This window comes from Dromaius novaehollandiae, chromosome 8 (assembly GCF_036370855.1).
Source record: "Dromaius novaehollandiae isolate bDroNov1 chromosome 8, bDroNov1.hap1, whole genome shotgun sequence".
Taxonomy (NCBI): Eukaryota; Metazoa; Chordata; class Aves; order Casuariiformes; family Dromaiidae; genus Dromaius; species Dromaius novaehollandiae.
In genome coordinates this window covers 28,849,251-28,868,504 of record NC_088105.1, presented here as the reverse complement: position 1 = coordinate 28,868,504, position 19,254 = coordinate 28,849,251, and the positions used below count along the sequence as shown (strand labels likewise).

The 19,254-nt window shown below is 40.9% G+C and overlaps 1 protein-coding gene across 1 annotated transcript in view; it reads left to right on the top strand.

Annotated features, from left to right (window-relative positions):
* ST6GALNAC5 (ST6 N-acetylgalactosaminide alpha-2,6-sialyltransferase 5) overlaps nucleotides 1-19,254 on the top strand; it is a 69,023-nt gene that overhangs the window by 14,749 nt on the left and 35,020 nt on the right. The window lies entirely within an intron of this gene.

Sequence of the window (19,254 nt, the reverse complement as noted above, 5' to 3'; positions counted from 1 at the left end):
AGCCCCTTCCCCGCCTGTGGCAGTCTCTAGCTGTCCCGTGAGGCTGCCGGCGTTAGCCCGGCGGCGTGGGGAGCTATGCACGGATTCAGATGGCGGCTGAACAAGGCTCTTTGAGCTTGTGCCTTTGAGACAGCCTATTCGTTGTAACAGCACCAACTACTTATAAAAGTTCATTGGTTTCTTATGCCTTAAAAATATTTATATTTTGTGTTGTACTGTATATTTGACATCTATTATATGATACATCTCAAATACTTAATCAAATGAGTGAATTTAAGTGATAGGGAGAAGAATTATGATAATGCGTTTTGGATTGTGAAAACCTTTTCTCTTTGTGGATTCAAGTAATCCCTTCATATTTTAGTGTAAAGAAAAACAGAATCATTACTGCAGAAGAACCAACAAAGAGGATGAGCTAAAATATATTTGAATGTAAACATTGTGCTCGTATAAAGTGCCTGACTGACAGCATTGGAGACTGGAGTCTATCATGGTCCTGTAAAACAAGGGCAGTTTAGGAAGAGCAGGGAAAGCTTCACCAAATACCTGGGAAGATCATCTTTAAGAGTAAAAGTGGAAGTGGTCTTTAGACTGTCAGCTCAGTCCTTAACCTGTTTGTGAAGGTTGGCCCAGAGTTTCCTGGGATATTCAGTGGCAGCAAAGTAGTTTGTGATGTGACCATTTCAGTTTTTAGATCACTACATTCATTTCACATGCTTCACCAGCCCTCCTGTACCAGGCAGCTGGAGTCAGTATCAACACAGCTTGTATTTGATCTAGTAAATGGAAATGGTAGGTCTCCTGAAATTCTGTAAACTCAAAGGGCTCTCGCTGTTTGCTTAGTGTTTAGATAGCCCTCACTTTTCTTTGCCTAAAATTCGCAATGCCTGAACAACAAGGACAAGAATGTATAAATACAAGAACACAGATACAAAAAGTTTCAATTATTTTCTGTATAGCAGTAGAGAGATATGAGCAACTTGGTACGGAAATACAGGGTTTCTGGAGTAGCCATCTTTGAAAAAAGGAAGGTCATCTTTCAGTCTTAAAATTACACAGCCAAAGTCTCAAGAAAGACCTCAGTTTTCTTTGCTTCCTATGAAGCAGGAGCAAATATTTTTATCTTCCCTTTCAGAGGGTGGGAATGAAGATAAGACAATCCTGATCTTCTTGTTTGAATTAGGACAGACGGAGGAGTGAACTGCAAGCAGGCAGTTCTGTCATCATGGAAAATCAAACTCATAAAAGCTGCGCTGCACAGCTTTGAGAGTTCAGGTGTACAAAGCAGACCGTTCCAATTAGATCCAGCAATATGCATAGCCTGCCACCAGCGTTGTAGCTTAAGCGAGATACATGACTCGCAAATGGCGAACTCTGACAAATAATCCATCAAGTGATGTTGAGACTCTGTCAGGAAAGGCAGCCTCAAACAACTTTTTTTTTATTATAATCCATCACTTCTTGTTGTGCATCTCCTAATGGTCTCTATTGGCAGATACTCTTGTAACCTTCTGTCTCTTTGTGCTTCTTGGGAGAGCACAGGCATAGCGTTGGATGATTAAGGCAGTTCGCATGTGCTGCTCTGCACACCTCGGGGGAGGCACGCACGGGCAGAAAACACTACTTGGAATGAAATGTCGCTATTCTAAGAGCCCAGTTTTGCTTCTGCTAAAACTCTGTGGAAGTTTCCCCTGGAAATCAGCAGGGGCAGCATTAGTGCCAAGTTTGCAGCCCAATCAACTGCTTCCAGCAAAGGCTGCTGGTGCAGTTGGCTCAGTCCTGCGAGAGGTTAAGCACCAGGTGCCGATCCCCTAATAGGTGCCTTCCTTATGTGAGTGCATAGGCTGTTCCCTGGTTCTGCTCCCAATTCTCAAAATCTACAGATCGATAAAATTTGAACACAGAAGGGCATGAATCATTCAGGGTCAGGCCCTCTCTGCCAGATTTGTACTGGTTAGGGAAAAGAGTGAAAGGCTGCGGTGTGAGGGCTAGTAATTGTTAGGTCCCAAATACTTCCTAAAGTGCACTGAATGTTTCTACAACTTTGTATATGGGTCGCAGTGTCCAAGGAGCAGGAGAACTCGGAATGCTGTAACAGAAACTGGAGCCACAGTGCTAATGTAGTTTTGGGATCAAGGAAAGAGATTACTTTTTAACATTTTTTTAGGATTCTCTGAGTTAAAGGGTGACAGTGATAGAGTGTCACACTTATTTTTCTATCAACAGTTCAAGGTTTTGATAAAGTATGACTTTGGCAATGCTGACTGTCACTGATACTATTCTGATAGTGTCTGTGCAACCACCGTTTATAAGGAATTGCCATTTGAGGGTTGATGTTTCAGTGGTCATTCTCCAGTCCGAGGAGGTCCGTATGGCTTTATTTTGAGTGGTGCCAGGCTTATACCATTGAAGGACACTGCATCTCTGCCTTTTCATTCTTCGAGCTAGCACTGAGCTCAAGTCCCAGCGGTGCACTGAAAGGCCAGAATTTCCTTTCATAAACCCTGACCTTTCTTCTTGATTATCTTTGTGAACTGGTGCTGTCTTTCAGTTAATAGAACTTTCTAATCAGGGAGCTAAGAGGGCTAAAATAGAAGTGACAGTTTTTGCTGCTGGTTAGATGTTAATGCGAGTCCTGAATGCCTTTTAAATATGTTATTCTAAATCTCAGGAAATGGAGAAGAGCACTTGTATGTTTAAAGAGCCTGGGAAAACAAACAAAAACCCCCATCTGTCTGATAAGGTTGAAGGATGTGTCACTCAACCTGAAACCGGAGATACAGGCACAAAAAGCCTTTATGAATGCAAAAGTGCAATGTGTTATTATATTTTTGTATGCTTTTAGGGGGAGGCTTTATTATTTTAAATATAGATCCTTCTTGTAAATATTACTCCCCTGAAGCTGATTCCTAGTTATTTTAGTCCTGTATTTGAGACTAAGAAATATTCTGGCGCTGGGCTGTGTCGTTCTTGGCTCCTGGTGAGAGTTCAGTAGCTCCATGCTGTCTCTAACTTTATTCTGTCTTTTTGGTAGCAGCCTTTGTTCCGCTAAAAATAATAGGTTAATTCTGTACTGTTTGCTCCAGCCTGTACTGGTAACTATGGAAAAGGTTGGCATGAATTTCTTCTGTAAACCTCACAATTTCTGCCCACTTTAAGGCTCTTGTCTAATATATTAAAAGGGTGAAAGGGTAAAGGAGAATCAGGCTTATTAGTCTTCACATTTCAGTGTTTTCAGCTGAATCTGTTTGTGCCCAGATGTGCCACCTTTTTCAGAGAGGGTGCCTCCTCCTGCCCAAGGAAATTAAGACCGTACGTCCTGAGATGTTACCAGCTTTCCCTCCGTAACAACCCTGGTAGAAGACACTAGCGATGTAGTTTGGGTGAGGGCTGGAGGGGAGGTGGTGAAAGCTCTGTGTCTTCTAGCCTTGCTCTACCTCCCACCTTTCAACACGCAACTCTTACTCCCACAGGGATTCTTGAGAGCAAATGCTGTCGGCACCTTCATCCAGCCACACGTTCAAGAACCCCAGTGATAAAATAAGTACGTTTTCCCGTCTTAAGCAATTGTTCAAGCATTTCTCGAAACGCTCACTGAAGACATATAGGAGTGATGTTTAGTGCAGGATGCATCTCCCATCAAATGGTGCTTTCCTAATGCTTTTTATTGAAAGCAGTGTTTAAAGAAGGCAAGTGATAATTTGGCTCTAGCGAGTTTGGCAGTTTCTTTCATCAGCAGGTTCTTAATAAAGAAATGAAAATAGTATGCCAGTATGTGAGAACTTTGCTATGAGCAAACAGACCTTGCTGTTGTTCCTGGCAATGAACTAATTAGCTTTGAGAGCCACACAAACAGCACGCATTTACAAAATATGGTGTTTATTTATGTTAACGTTATTCCTTTAAGCCTTCTTGCAGAGCAGGATCTGGGGTGCCAGGTGCTTTCCAAACATGGTGCAAGAAGTTGGTCCCAGTCTGTGGATGGTTCTTTTACTGTGATATGCTTGGCACTTGCATAGCTCTTCCTAAAGCGCTTTCAGCTCTTTGGATAAAGCATGGCTCAGTGTTGTGAGTCTCATTTTAAACCTGACAGATTAAATTCAAAGTAATAATTTGCATTTGTTTCGCTATATGCCAGGCAGCCTATGGGCTGGAGGTAATTCGTAGGGCTATATCTTAGGCTGAAAGGTGGCCTGTGCTGTTTGCTTGGCCAATGGCTGAGCAGCCAGTGTGCGGGAGCATCCGATAGGTGATCAAGAGGTGCAACCCAGCAGGCCAGAGTAAGGTTGGTTCCCTTCACATCTCTACCCACACTTGCTGGACCTGCTGCCTGTCAGCTGTGGTTGGTCAGGGAAAGGCAGCAAATTCTTATTTGTGCAGGAGAGTGACTCAGCCATAAAATGGGATAGAAAAAGAAAATCAGAAGTTTTCACTTTTCTATTAAGCATTTGTCCTACAAAGTTGCGTAACTCTGTGTAGATGCTAAATCCAGATGAAGCGTTCTCCTCCCTGAAGAACGGTACAGAGAGCATCGCAGCCCAGTGCCAGGATTTCGCAGGTGATTGTCTTGTTATTTTTTGTGAAACCATTCAAAGGTGTTGATTTTGCCTTTACTCTGTGTGGCATACCTAAGTGCAAAAGTAGCAGATATTTTTTTAACCTCCTTTGCCATTTAGTGCAGTGTATATATGTGAAATCACCAGTTTTGCAGCTGTCAGGGAGGGGACACCAGATTCAATATTTTCTCACTGCTAAAGCTTTTGGAAGAATTCTTGCAGCTTTTGGAATGGCTCACTTGAGTTCAGATTTGCTTTTTAAAATGGTCCATCTTGTTATTTGCAGTAAAAATGAGGGTGCAGATAGAATATAATGAGCTGCAATGAATTTGTGATATGCAGTGAATTTGGTTTCAATAAAGGAAAAAGATTTTTGCTTTGAAGCTTAATGGTGACAATTTAAATCACCTGTTTACTTATGATAGCTTTGTTTACCTCTAATTATTTTGAGAGGCTAAAGTGGAACATAGTGAGAAGTTTGTCTTTCAAGTCAGAGAAACTAGATGCTTGGTTTTCTTTCAGTAAAGGTTAAATCCTTTAATGGAGGAACAGACAGTCTCAAAAATGCCAATTGTACATTATGTATCATCTCAGTATGACGTTTTTGTTAAAAAGTCCTCTTTCCTGTGTGTGATTTCCTCGTCTCATTGCATCTCCGTGCAATCTCTTTCTGTGCATTCAAATGAAATACACCATTAAGATATATAATACTGAAAACCTTTGCTGTAAAGTCCAATGAGACACATTTTCCCTTTTACTAGTAGATTGTGATAATGAAAGTCTCTAATCTCATTAGTTCAAAAGAACCACCCCATAGCACTTGGGTGCTTTAAAAAAGCAAGTAGCAGAAGAGACATGATTAAGTTCATAGAAATAGGAAGGAAAATGTTTCTTTTGAGGTAACAATACATTTACGCTAGTTCAGTTTTAATGTTTTGGAAGACAATGGAAGAAACTCTGATTTTGAAAGTAATTTGCCTGTGTCCTGCATGAGAAAACATGATACAACTTATAAGATGTCATGTTTTTTATTATTTATAATTTGCTTTTCTATCAATTTTCTTTATGCTGTTTATCTTCCCACCCCCTATGAGAGGAATGTGCAAGCCCATTTTTGTTTTTAACTACAGTGTTTGTGGTTATTCTCAGGTGTGTGTTGCTGCTCTCAGCAGCTATTGAACCTATCAGCTCTTCATAGGCATGTTTAGTAGGTAGCATTGTTTTGTTCAAGCATTTAAATTTGACTGATGAGTTTATCTAATAGCTTTTGCAAAAGTCTGTTAAATCCATTTATTTGAGATTTGGATATAATTGCCTGTGCTTGTGTTAATGGTGTTTTCCAGAAGACTAAGCATCTGCTGTAGAACCTGCATTTCAGTTTTTGAAAGAAAGGTGCTGATGATTTCAGTATTTGATTTATCGGTAGAAAATTAAGCTTGATAAGAGACAGACAAGAAGCAAATGGTAAGAAATAAATGTCAGAGCAATTCTGTGTGTATTTGATTTTCACCTGAGCAATTTTACTCTCTGGTTTGTAGGTTCATCGTATACTTCTGGATGTCACAAATCTTCTCATCCCCTTGTGCCACTCTTAAATGTAAATGTCATCTTAAATTTGTTTCTCAAGCTGTTTTGTTGAAAACATGGAAAAAATGCTAAAAGGTCAATCATATTTATCTTAATCCAAATTATTTTCAGTAATTGTATTTTTATCCCTCATTGATTTTAATGGGCCATAATGTATTATTTGTGCCCTCAGATCAATGTAACATACAAAGTACTGTTTGCAGAATTATGAGTTAAAAAAGGGAAATACCCATTATTATTCATGCAATGCTGTATGTGTTGTATCAGCTGCATAGTATAATTTTTCAGATATGGTACATTGAATCCCCTTGAAATCAATGAGAAATGGATATGTGACTATTCACCATGCTCATTTGTTGTAATGTTTTGTTTACTTAGAGCTGCTTATTACCAAAAGCATATGTTTGTGTGTACCGCAGGTGCCCTTAAAATGTACCAAGTAAATCAGCACTCAAAATGGAATGATTTGCCAAGTGGCATTTCAGATGGGTCTGCCTTCACGTCCTTCCTGCCCTCCATGTCCCTCATTTCGTCCTGTCACTTATATATGGCATATATATAGATCTGGAGAGGGGCTGTAATGGGGTTGCATGTGTGTGTTAAAACATAAGTCTGATCTACTGACTTTGAGTCTTGCTGCGGAGGATAATGCAGTGGTGCTGTATGTAATGAAGCAGCGGCGTTTCTGGGTCTGTGGCAGCAGGTCATTGCAAGGGCTTTTATGTGCCATTGGAGTGATTTATAATAGAAGACAAGCCATATTAATAAACAAGGGGAAGAGCAATCAGTAATCCTAGGTACCAGTACCATCATCTTGAGTTCAAATAGTTACTGATTGTATGCATCCTCTCCAGAAAGAGCCACTTCTTGACATATCTATCAGGTTATAGAGAACTGTATCATATATTATTACTTCAAGTCATGGTCTTAAACCTGCTGTTTCTCCTTGACGTTTTGCAAAGTCTTATCTTGTGACTCCTTGAAAATCTGTTGGCCAGCAGATACCTTAGGCGTTCACCCCTTTTGATGGGGATGCACATGGAGCCATTCCAGCCCCTTGCTCCATATCCTGTGAGATGATTCTGTAAAATTCAGCGCTTCCTGCACTCTCTACTCACACACAGCCTTTGCCAATGGTGATGTCTTCTGGCATGCTAATGACTAGCTCTTACTTATGGTTATCTGGGTTTTCAGGCTGCAAGTCAGATAGCCTGATGTGGTGAACATAGCATTAGGCATTCCAGAAATGTAGACAGCGCTTTCATCTTGTGCCTAGTTAGATTTCATTAAGTAAAAACAGCTTGCATTGGATTCTGCAGTCCTAGAGTCAAAAACAAATTTATCAGTGACTCTTATGGGTCATCTTAAGGGATAGTAATAAATACCAAAGATATTTTTAGTTAGTTGTCTGTTCTCTTTATAATTGACCAAAAAAAAAAAAATCATGCTTCACTTTGGGACAGAAAAATCTCTTCTCTTGACCCCAGGAAACTGGGAGATACACTTCTTTTTGCTTCCTTTCCCAAGAACTTCCAATTATTTTGGATTGAAGACCACAGTCCTGCCAACACATATGCACAAGTCCAGACGCTGAGCAGTTCTAATAGCTGTATTGGTATTTTATTTAGTAATGTATGTGACAGACATCACAGATTGTACTGGAGACCTGCAGGCTTAAAAGCGGAGGATGCTGCGACTGGAGCTAAAGGACTGAGTTGCTCTAGCCTGGGCTGCACACTGATACCCGTGGTGGAAGGTATTCTCACCAGGCGGCTACATGGATATACATATTATATGTGATCATATCACACAGGATTGCAAATTGCACATTGAAAACTCTTTTGGTTCCTGGATTATGAGAAAACCTGAAATATGGAGGAACTTCTGCCATGAATCTTAATGCCCTAACGTAGGGGTTCTTGAATTAGAAACTTGCCTGGTTCATAGGCCGCCTACGGAAAGTTGTTAAGTGAATTGATGAAACACGAAGAGTGTGTATCGTAGTTCAGCAATGCCTCTCTGCCGTCCTGTACATTCATTTGCATAGCTTCTGGCTTTTTGAAGCTAGAAAGTGTTTGAGGTTTTCTGTTTTTACTTTGTTCTGGATTAAAACTGTATAAGCTTTTTCTTTTTCCCTTCAAGATTTCAGTTTTAAATTCTCTGCTGGTCTGAGCAAAATCTAGTATTTTACAGTCTTTTGAATATGACACTTCTACAGTATTTGTTATATGATTCTTATTGTCTGCATGTGACTGGAATTCATATAGTTCACGTTCTTTTCGAAGTAGCTTAGGACTTCGGCACTGGGTATATGCAAACTCCTTTCTGTTGTTTGTACCCGCGAGGTTTCGAGGTGCTGCGCCCCTGCACTAGCTTAGTTCTTGATACGTTAACTCTCCAGACAGAAATGTGATATTCATTTTTATATTTGTATTTGAGGAACAGAATCCTGGCACTTTTTAATGAAAAAGTGTGCGTTCGTTATTGCTAACAGCTCATTTACCAGCGGGTGGTTTTCTGTCGTGGAAGGCCTTGGTGGCGAGTCTCCTCGCCCAGCCTGGTGGTTGGAAGCCAGTGCAGCGGGTTCGCCCTGAGCGCGGCCCTGTGCCGTGCCTGCCGCGGGGACGGCTGGGCTGGAGCCCCGGGGGGCTGGCGCTTCTGCAGCCTGCCTCCTCCCTGCCTCCCTCGCGCCCTGCCCCTTCAGCCCCTTCGGCGCTCTGCCGCTGGGCTGTCTGGCCTGCCGACGTGCTGAGCGTGCTTTTGATCACCTGCCTTTCTCAACCAGGTTTTGATGTCAGGAAAAAAGTTGATGAGTTGTTTTTTCTGATCCTCTCTGAATACAGATTACTAGTGTGAGGTGTGTTTGAGGGAACAGGAGACGGCTTCCTGCTTAGGGAAGACTTTGTCTTTCAAAATGATGCCTGGTCCCTCTCCATTATATCTTTCTGATACCCTCCTTGAGACTTTGGTAGAGATTTGCCTACTGCATGGGCGTCCTGTCTTCTTCTTTCGTACTACAATGTAATGCTCTTTATGAAATTTCCCATTTTCTTGCCTGTAACCCTTTCCTCCTCTTCGCTCTCTGCCTGCTTGCTTCGGTAACATCATGTGTCGTGTTTTGAAGGGCCTTAGCTCCTGCATGACCGCTGTGAAATGGGTGTCGAATTCCCCCGTACTCCGGGCTTCAGGAAACGGGGCCTCCCTGGAGCGAGGCCAGCCTGGCATCCAGGCTGCAGCTATGCAAAATTTTGTAGTCATGTTTACTTATGCCAGCCTGTGTGGAAACTGCGTTTCTGCAGGTGCATTTCTTTTGTCGTGGAAAGCATTAATCCCAAAGCAAGAGAGTTTGGATTTAAATGTAGAACAAATTCACAGTTAATTACCTCTCCAAACGGCACTGTAATAAAAGTGAAGTTAAATTTGATGGTAGGCACCCAAATCTTTATACTAGTTACTAAGTAAAAGCTATCATATACTGTCAGTTATTTGCAGGTGGAAATATCATTTGCTGTTACGTATCAGGTGTTTTTGTTGATAGCTGGTTTGTTTGTATACAGTTGTAGGTATGTTGTGGCAACTGCGAAGATTCATATTTCCCGTATAGGAGACTACATGGAAAAAAATGGGGTTTTTAAAGATATGATATCTAGCATCCTGAGTGCTGGAGGATGTGGGGAATGCTATTTTAGGTATTTATTGGATAACTGAATAGCCCGCACGTTTTTAATGGGAATTCATAAATAATCTGTGAGAAAGGGGTAATACCTCTTTCTGCTATGTGCTATCCTAAAATGAGACTGTGTTCTGGCAACTTTTAGTGGGAATTATTGATACCAACTCTACCAAATTATTTTAAAATGCAGTATATTTCCCTGTATGTTGAAGATCAAAGAAAGCATAAATTGAAAACAAATGGGATGTATTTACTTATTTCACTTGATAAAAAGGAATCCCAAGTGAAATTAAATTTATTTTAATTAATGCTTTAATATCCAGTAATTTGCATGGTTCATGAAGTATTTCTTCAGTTGCTGTTAAGTGAATGGAATGGGTCTAAAAGTGTTGTATATGGTTGATACCGTACGTGTTTACCAGCAAGCCATGTTACAATCGTAATGAGAGGGCAAGTTTTGAAAGGTTTTCTATGGAGACAGTCTGTGTCAGAGTTGCAACCAGCATCAGTATTAGGCTTGTCTTTTAAAGGAACCAATTAGTAATGATTGTGTTAGTTTCTGATGTAAAGATGTGCTGTTAAAAACTTATTTTTCCTGCCAAATCGTTCTCCTTTGCCTTTCATGGTGCTCTTAAATGGGTGCAAGTTTGGCCATTAAAAATATAACTCAGCTGTGTACCTTCACCTGTGAGTTTTTCAGACCTGGACTGATCTGTCTTCCCCCCAGTTCTTTTCCCCCCTCAGTTACTGCCTTCACTGTACAGCTTTAGCCAAAAAAAAAAAAAAAAAAAAAAAAAAAAAAAAAAAAAAAAAAAACCTTCCTTTATAGTCCATAAAGATGTGTTACGAACAAGCATTGGTCGTAGTAATTAAAGTGATTTGGTGGTTCAAGACCAGTACTGTGTGTTACAGCATGGCAGGGATTCAGTGGATAATCAGGGCGAGTCGTATTTCTCGGTAACTAACATATTTAGTATTTTCAACTGTACCGTACTTTTCAAACTTTATGAATGTTTAATGATCACAGCATTTAATTATGTGTTCAAATTCCAAAGATTACGTTTATCATGAATTATTTATTAGGATCAAGATTTTTTTCAGTTTTTTGTTCAGTATGGAAGATTTTCGGAATGGGAACTTCAGGGTCTCTGAATACTTAGGGATTTATAGCATGTGGGATAGATCAGCATGCGAGCACTAACTCATATTATGCTGAGAAATTACTGGGTGACACTGCTGGTGAGGCCCCGCTCCTCTCGGCAGCCCTTCTTAGTTTTACTCCAGAAGTGTCCGCGCACTTTGAGAAATCCATCTTCAGTGATATTGAAAGATATTGGCAGGAAGAATAGACCGTAATTATAGCCATAATTCAGCGAGGTACTTAAGCATGTGAATTCTTCTGTTACTTCAGTGAGAATAATTAAACGTTTAAGCACATGCTTAACTATCTTGCTGAGTTAAGGCTATAATAATTAGTGCTGGGCTCCTGGTTATTCTGGTCTGATTCCAGAATGGCATCAGCTTCCCCTGGTGCGTGTAAATGCCGTCAGCGGGTTCAGAAGTGAAGGTCTTTCGTGAAGTGATCCAGTATCCTTTGGGAATAAGTAGCTACTTAAATCTGCATGTGGGTAGCTTTTTATTAGTTGCTATCAACATGATGTAATCCATAAAAGTGTCATTAACGTTTTTGTATCCATAACTGAAGCCCTGGGCATAAAAAGGTCTCCTTCTCCCCCACTTTTGTTTTAATCTTTCACCTTATTAATATGTAAAATACTTGGATTTTTGCACATCGATGGTCAGAATCTGTTTGAGAAAGATGAGAGTGAAGGAGGGCAATACCTGTTGGTTCTGCGGGAGGTTCAGCTGTCATTCTAAATAAATCTGCAGACGTTTCATGAATCCTACAGATTATAGAGGGTTATTTTAAGGCTAGTTAAATTTTACTTATTACATTTGGCTGTATAGGTCAAGCTTTGCTGAACTGAGCTTTGCTGAACGTATGAATTCACATTGCTTTAGTCAGAGAACTGGAGCAAAGAAGCACTGAGGCAACTTGGTGAGCGGTGTCCCTGGGGGACTGCAATACAGAAACTTTTCTGTTGCTCTGCATTCATTTTATGGCACAGCTAGGGGACCAAGCCCAAATGTGCTAGGAACTGGAGAAACATATAGTGCAATACCCAGACCTAAAAATCTTGAGGACTAAGTATAAAATTAAAGACAATAGGTAAAAAAAAAAAATGATGTAAGGTAAAACATAAAGGTAACAGGTGACTGTTATAGTACACTTGCATCTGAACGATGAGGAGTTTTTATAAGTGCTAGAAGAAAATGTTATAGGTACTGTTTATCAGGCACTGGTATAATTAAATACAGCATTGGTATAATTAAATATGAATTTAAATAAGTAATGTTACTATATCAAACACCAATAAAAAAGTAAAAAAGAAAGTTGGAGCATCACGGGATAAAATAAGTAACCAAACTACCCAAGAATTTCAATGCTTGCCATGAGTGCCTCTGCAAAGGCAGGTTCCTACAGTACCACATGTTTCAGAGGCACTAAGCTCCTGTGGTCCAAAGTGATTCCCATGCTGGTAATATGAGGTTCACAATAGAAGCGTGAGTGCGCATGTTTGTGTGTGTCACTCCTGGTTGGGCTGAGTGTGTATGGTCGATAAAACAGAATAAAATGTTTTGCAAAGTTTAAAAATACATTAGCTCAGATTAAACTTATTAAACACTTACTGGGCTGCAGAGGAAGGTTGAAATGTTTCTTTGCAGCATGTATACCCAAGCAACATATCTGATGCGTGGGGAGACAGCCACTGTGGGGATTAGCTCGTATACCGGGTACAGGATTCAATTAATGCCTGTGTGCTTGTTGCTCTCTCAGATCAACCATCTTGTGTTCTTGTATTGGTCGTGATCCATTAAGAATACAAAAGGCCACATTTGTCATATTATTCCATATGCACAGAGGTGCCACTGCAGACATGCAATAAGAGTAACTATGAAGAGAAGGGTTTTGGAGCAGGCAGTTATGTAGGGGCCTCAGAATATTAAAGCACTTCTGCATAACACAGTTAACTTTTGAAGCATTTTTTTGGAGAAGAAAGCTTAACAGTTAATAGAACTTATTCCGAAGGAAAGCTTCTGCTTTTCTTTGGTTTGCTGTTGTGACACTGTGCGCTCATCAGCTGTGTAATGCTGTAAGGTACTTCAACAGCTGTCAGACCGTCGTAAGCTGATGAGCTATCCTTGGAATAAACCTGAGCTGATGAAACAATCAGCGAGCCTTTGGCCGTCGCAAAACTGATTAGTAAGGATCCAGCCAGTCTTTGCTCATGTGGAGCATAACATATACCAGGGCTGAATTATGGAGATTTTCAACGGTGACTGACCACTACTTAATGCTAATAGATGCTGAGGGCATGGCTGCTTCATTTAGAAAGAACGTATCCTCCTTCAAACACAGCAGAACTGTGGTTACGTGAATACTTGAGTATTTGTTGATGGGTAACCACCTCTTGTGGGGCTTCTTATTGATATTCCAGACACCTCTGGTCATTTTTCCACAGGTGTCAGTAGTGCAGGGACTGCTAAATGCACAGGAATGATTGATTCAAATTTATGCATGTTAATTTTCAGACTTTCCGTCTAGACTCTTTAAAATTAACCAGTCATCCACTGAGAGAGAACCAAATTTCAAGACACTGTTTGACAAACTCTATTGACAGCTCATGTGACACCCCCCCACAAAAAGCAGCAGCTGCTTGCTCCTTGGCGGATGTCTGACAGCTACAATACCCAGTCTGGAATAGAATACTCCACGAGCTCCACCTGTAATAAATGCACTTCTTAAAACGGTTCAGCAGAACGAGTGTGCACAAGTCTATTTAAGAAGGATTTGTACATACCAATTGATGTGATTACTTGCATGTATCAGATTATGGGATTGGTCCTGAAGTCAGGGGATTTACTTGAATGTACAGTCAAGGATCACGACCTTTGCCTGCTGGCAACCAAGGATACCACAAAATAAACTAACTCTCTCTCTCTCTCTCACTCACACTCACACACTCCTCCCATACATACATACGTGTGTGTGTGTATAAATATATAGAGAGAGGGAGAGTTATACTGAGTGATTTGAACCAAAATCTGTCTAAGAATAACTGAGTGAAATTCAGGCTTGTCTTTGGCACTCTACATTACTATCAAGTAATTATATCCAGCTAAGATAAAATGAGGGTCAGGACTGATTCTGGCTATTAGAGCTGGAGTGTTACTCACTTTATTGAACATGTTAATTCAAAGCTGTATTAGGAAGGGATGAATAAAAAAAAATTCTCCAAAGTGGATTTCATAGTGACTTTTTGGAAAGGCTGGTCATAAGTTGTTTTTAGAAGTTAAAGGGCTTGGGTTGTTTGCAGTCAACTCTTTATAGGTTGGTTGGATTCACACAAACTGTCTCAAATTGATACTAGTTGACTACTACTTGGGCTGAATGTGGTATCTGATTTAGGGCACTTACATGAAAGATCTCAACTCTTACTATAAAATAGTGACAAACATGACAACATTTGGCATTTTGTAAAACTCATGAGAAGGATACTGGAGAAAGGTTGTAGCTTGGTTTCTTATCCTGTCTTGCCTTAGACTGGTGAACTTCTAAAATGACTTTACTTAATCATTTAGTGAGACTTGGTCTAGTCATACTGTCATGAAATCATTTTACAGTAGTGTTGAGCAACACTATCTGAATCTTTCATGTGACACCTCTAAATATTAGAAATACTATAAATACCATTTGACCTGTCTATAAATACCATTTGACCTGTCTATCTCTTCTCTGATCCCTAATTTCCAGATTGCTAGATCTCCCTCGTGGACTGAGACATGTTTCTGGCTGATGGCACGTTGTAATGGATCCAGCAGTACAAACCAATACTGGGACATTCCTGCCCAACCTTTCGTTACTCTAAGGCCCTTTCCCAGTACAGCCATCTTCATCTATGCCCTTCCCAACACCTGCAGGTGCCTTTTGCTTCATTTCTGTAGCAGTTCTGCTTTGCCACGCAGAGCAGTGTGAACCGCTTCCCAGAGGGATGGCCTGTCCTGCTGTCCCTCGTCCCTGTGGTTGGGCTGGAGAGGCCATTCAGGTGGCAAAGCCCAAGTGCAGAGTAGCATGGCATGGAAAGGGTGACACAGAGCAGAGCTCAGGGGCAGTGTCACGCAGTTTTAAAGCCCTGAGGGGGCACACAGCCCTCACCATCCCTGCGCACTGCCGTGCGGCACCCTGGCACACGGGTACCGCACCAGCATGGTAGAGTCAGTACTTAATAATTTTGGTGTGCTTCAGTGTGTCATTGATTTCGAATCATGCTCTCTCAGTGATGCCCTTGTGTTACCCATCATCAGTAGGAGGGGATCAGATGGCACAGAGCAATATTACTGTTGGAAATAGTTTGAAAACATTCAAAATTTTAATATGAGAAAGCTTATGAACCAGATTATTTTCCTCAGCGAGGAGGGTGCTGGCAACCTCGGTTGATGGATTGTGTGACTAAACCAATTTCTTTCCTATTCGAATACATTAACTGTGATGATAATACCTTGAGAAATCCAGAGGCCCAGTTCTTCGAAAGTAGATGAAAATTCTCATTGAGTTCAAATAGATTTAAATGCCTGTGTGCTTTAAGGATCTAGGCCAAAATATTTTAAAATCCATACTAGGAATAGTGGGAATTAATGTCTTTCAACTGTGACTGTGTCTTAGGTGAATGTATTGGTTAGCTATTCATCACTTCTGTGGTTCTGACCTGATTCTTTAAATTAGTATTTGTTCAGAGGTTTGTTTTTCGTAATGGCCCCTGTAAATCTAAATGTAAAAATATATTCTCAGTTAATTACATTCCTTTCTTTTAGCACTCAATGAGTGTTTTAGAGTATGCATTTGCATTGGAATAATTCATAGAGTGAGTTTATTTCAGGGCTATTTATTTCCTCCCAAGTCCTCTTCCAAAGTAGCAGTAGTATAATTATGGATATTGTGATCTTCTTGCGCATTGCTTGAGTTGGGGCAACTTGATACTGTAAAGTGGTTTGGTGGTTTTCAGGTGCAAGTTGGGATTGCAGGAGTCGTGGCCTAAGGATGTAGCTAGAGATAGCAGCACAAAATGCGAGGGTCAGCAAAAAGGTTAGAGTAAGTTCTCACTCTCTATGGAGTTGTTGAAGAAATCCAAGCCAAATAATGCAGTATATATATTTGTCCTGGCACCTCAGATTGCATACCGTTTCAGCTGGGAGAAAACAACCTGCCTGTATGTTGATGCCGTAGCAAAATGCTTCTAGTATGTTGGTGCCCTGTGTATATCTAGCCACAGCAGGGGAAAATGTAGTATTTCTACATTAAAAATAGTTTTGGTTGTGCTCATGAGTTATTTTCGTATTTCAGGGGAGCATTTCTGGATGGTAGGATGGCTCTGTCAGTGTGAGGCATTTCAGATTTACTACTAGATATTCTTGTCTGAGAGCCTGTCCTGCAGAGGTCTGCTGCTTTGCTTCTCCGACAGTTGTACGTTGTAAACATTTTGGCTCTTATCAGCCCTGTCAGGAAGCAGTCAGTCTGCTGCTCTGTCTATACGTTAAATTGTATTCTGAAAATGGAAATATTTGGAACACAAACATCCTGAATAAATATTCCAAACAGCGCAGTGATACAGAGCAACAAAAATAATGTGAATGCTAGGCTCAGGCTTGCAAAGCGATAACTCCGCTGAAAGCACCTCATTGCTGTGGGTCTATTTCCATCTTCTGTAATTACATGATGCAGAGAAATATTAGTGGGATGCCTGTAGGAGAGAACCCTCAGGAGGACATCAAAGAGAAGAAGCATTGCTTTTATGTCAATACTGGGGTGCCCTTTATGGGCAAACAAAAGCTGACCAGTTTTCATGCTGCTTTTATCAAGAACGCCACGTTCCCCATTTCTGCTGGAATGTGCCCTCTTTTGTTAGGTCTGGTCTACGTGCCGTTTTTATTCTATTACGTTCACATCCCTGACTGAAATACTTATCTTCTGCCGTGGATATAGATGTGGTAGTGTCAAAATGCCTTATCCCAGAAGCGCTTCATGTTCTTGTCTTCCAAGCGTAGCTTATTGTGGAGGAAACACCTCTGTACCTGCTAGTCTGCATCCACGCTAAGGCAATCGCTCTGCTTTCTTTACACTTTTGTAATTAAAACAATTTGGCTTCTGCATGTAGACTATATTTCAGTGAGCACATTGCTTTTGAAATGTTTTTTTAAAGATACTCATCTTATGACTATCGTGTCTGTTTATACTCCTGCCTCTCGCTGGCCGTGGTCTCCTGCAGGCGTGCCAGGCCCCGACGGCACGTTGTACCCCCGAGGTGCCTTGCCGTGGTCAGAACGACACCGCTGACCCTCGGAGCAGCTCCTCGAAAGGAGGCAGCAGTTTTCCCCTGCCCTTGACCAGTTGCTGACTGCTGTGCTCACCTCTCCCAAGGACACTGCTCTGTTTCCCTCAGGAATGCGAGAAAGTAATTTCCCCAGATAACAGCCAAAAACCCAATTAAGCTTAGATTAAAGGAAAGGAGGATTTATTGGTGTTTTATGGAACAGAGAGAAAAGAGAAAATAAAAGATAGGAGATATTAAATTGCCTGAAGTGGAGACACAGTGTCCAGTTGCTAGCTTTATTCTCCAGTTTAAAGAATAATTGGTGGGTTTTTAGCTGGTTTAACCATGTAACAGTAAAATATTGGCTCTCTCACAGCCCAAAGCCATGTCTGTCTTTTTCTGTCAGAGTCGGAAAGAGTGACGTGCTGTCTGCGAAACTGGGGGGCCAGAAACCCCCCCGGAGACTAGGCCTTGGACTTCGATGTGCAGGTGTCAGTAATTAAAAAACATTTTTATTTCCTCAGTGGGATACTAAAATACATGGGAAGACATTTCATCTTTGGAAACTGGACCAGCTATACCAGATTTTAATTTCCATTTCCCCAGTACGTCGTATGTTAGTGTGTGATTTTTCTTTACACCCTCCATCATACTGCATTTCCCACGTCGTTGTGATCTTCCAAAGAAGACCATCCCCAAAGGAGAATGTCCGTTGTCTCCTGATCACCTCTTTAAATGGGACACGATCACCTCTTTAAATGGGACACGAGGAGCTGCCTAGCTTGGAATACAAGCAAACAAATCATTTGCATATCTTTAACCCTCTCTTCATTTAGATTAAGACTGCCTTTAGTAAATGTCAGGTTTCTTGACCAGTTGAATAAACAGCTTCTTGCATGCATTTCAATTACTACACTTTTGTATTACTAATGAGACTAGGCAACACTTTCTTGGAGGCAATCTTAGTTTAGCAATTTTATTCACATTTTTATACAGATACAGTGTTCCAGCCATGTAAATTAATGTTGCCATCTCAGCGTTAGAGGTGGATAGCGAATTAAAAATCAGCATGACAAATACATCAGGTATAATTCAAATTGTGAAGCCACATTGTAACTTACCTTAAATTATTTTTGTATTGCAAAGTCTCAAACTGCTTTTCAGAGTATATTCAGAATACATACATGTATTACAGACAGTTCTGCCCTGAGAAACCAGTGGCCGGGTGGACGGTATCTGCCCCAGGAAGGTTTGATCATGGACCAAAGGTGAACCCTAGCCTTGTGAGAAGGGCCGTCTCTCAAGGCCAAGCAGGCAGGACTTTGGGGCTTTTCAGGCCTTGTGAGGAGGGCCGCTCCATGGGCAACTGAGTGGGGCTCATTGCCAGGGAACTCCGAATTTTTTTAATCCTTAAATAAACCTTCGGTGTCTTTTCCCAGGTAGATAAATCCTGCTGCACCTATTTATGCCAGAGGAAATTGAAGGAAAGTTTGTTTTGTAAAACTTGCGTAGGTCAGTGGGCAAGAGCAAACACTATCAAAAATTGATGTTACGGTTGCCGCTGTCTACATCTATTTAGACATTTACATTGCTCTCTTTGCTGTGGTATCTGAGTGCCTGAAGACAATCCCCTTTTAAGTTACTATTCATAGTATAGCCAAAGTCCTACCAAAAACCTTGTTTGCGTGGACAATTGTCTCTTTTGACGTTTTGGCAGCGTTCAGAAAGCTCTGAGGGCAGAGCTGTGCTCTGAGTGACAGCTGCAAAAGCAGCGGGATAAACTGTGGTAGGATGGTTTGTAAGTGACCCTTAGGTCTTTTGTAGTCAGGCAGATGAAAATAGATTATAAATAATTCTCACTAGTCTCTATTAAAAGTAGCATTTGGCTTTTTGGCCAGATTTCTTCAAGGAGGACTTTGGAGCTATTGCGCCGGGAAAGCAACCAGAGATGTTCCAGGATCAAATGCTAAAACAGCATCAGGGAAGGTTAGAGGGATGTATTTGCAAG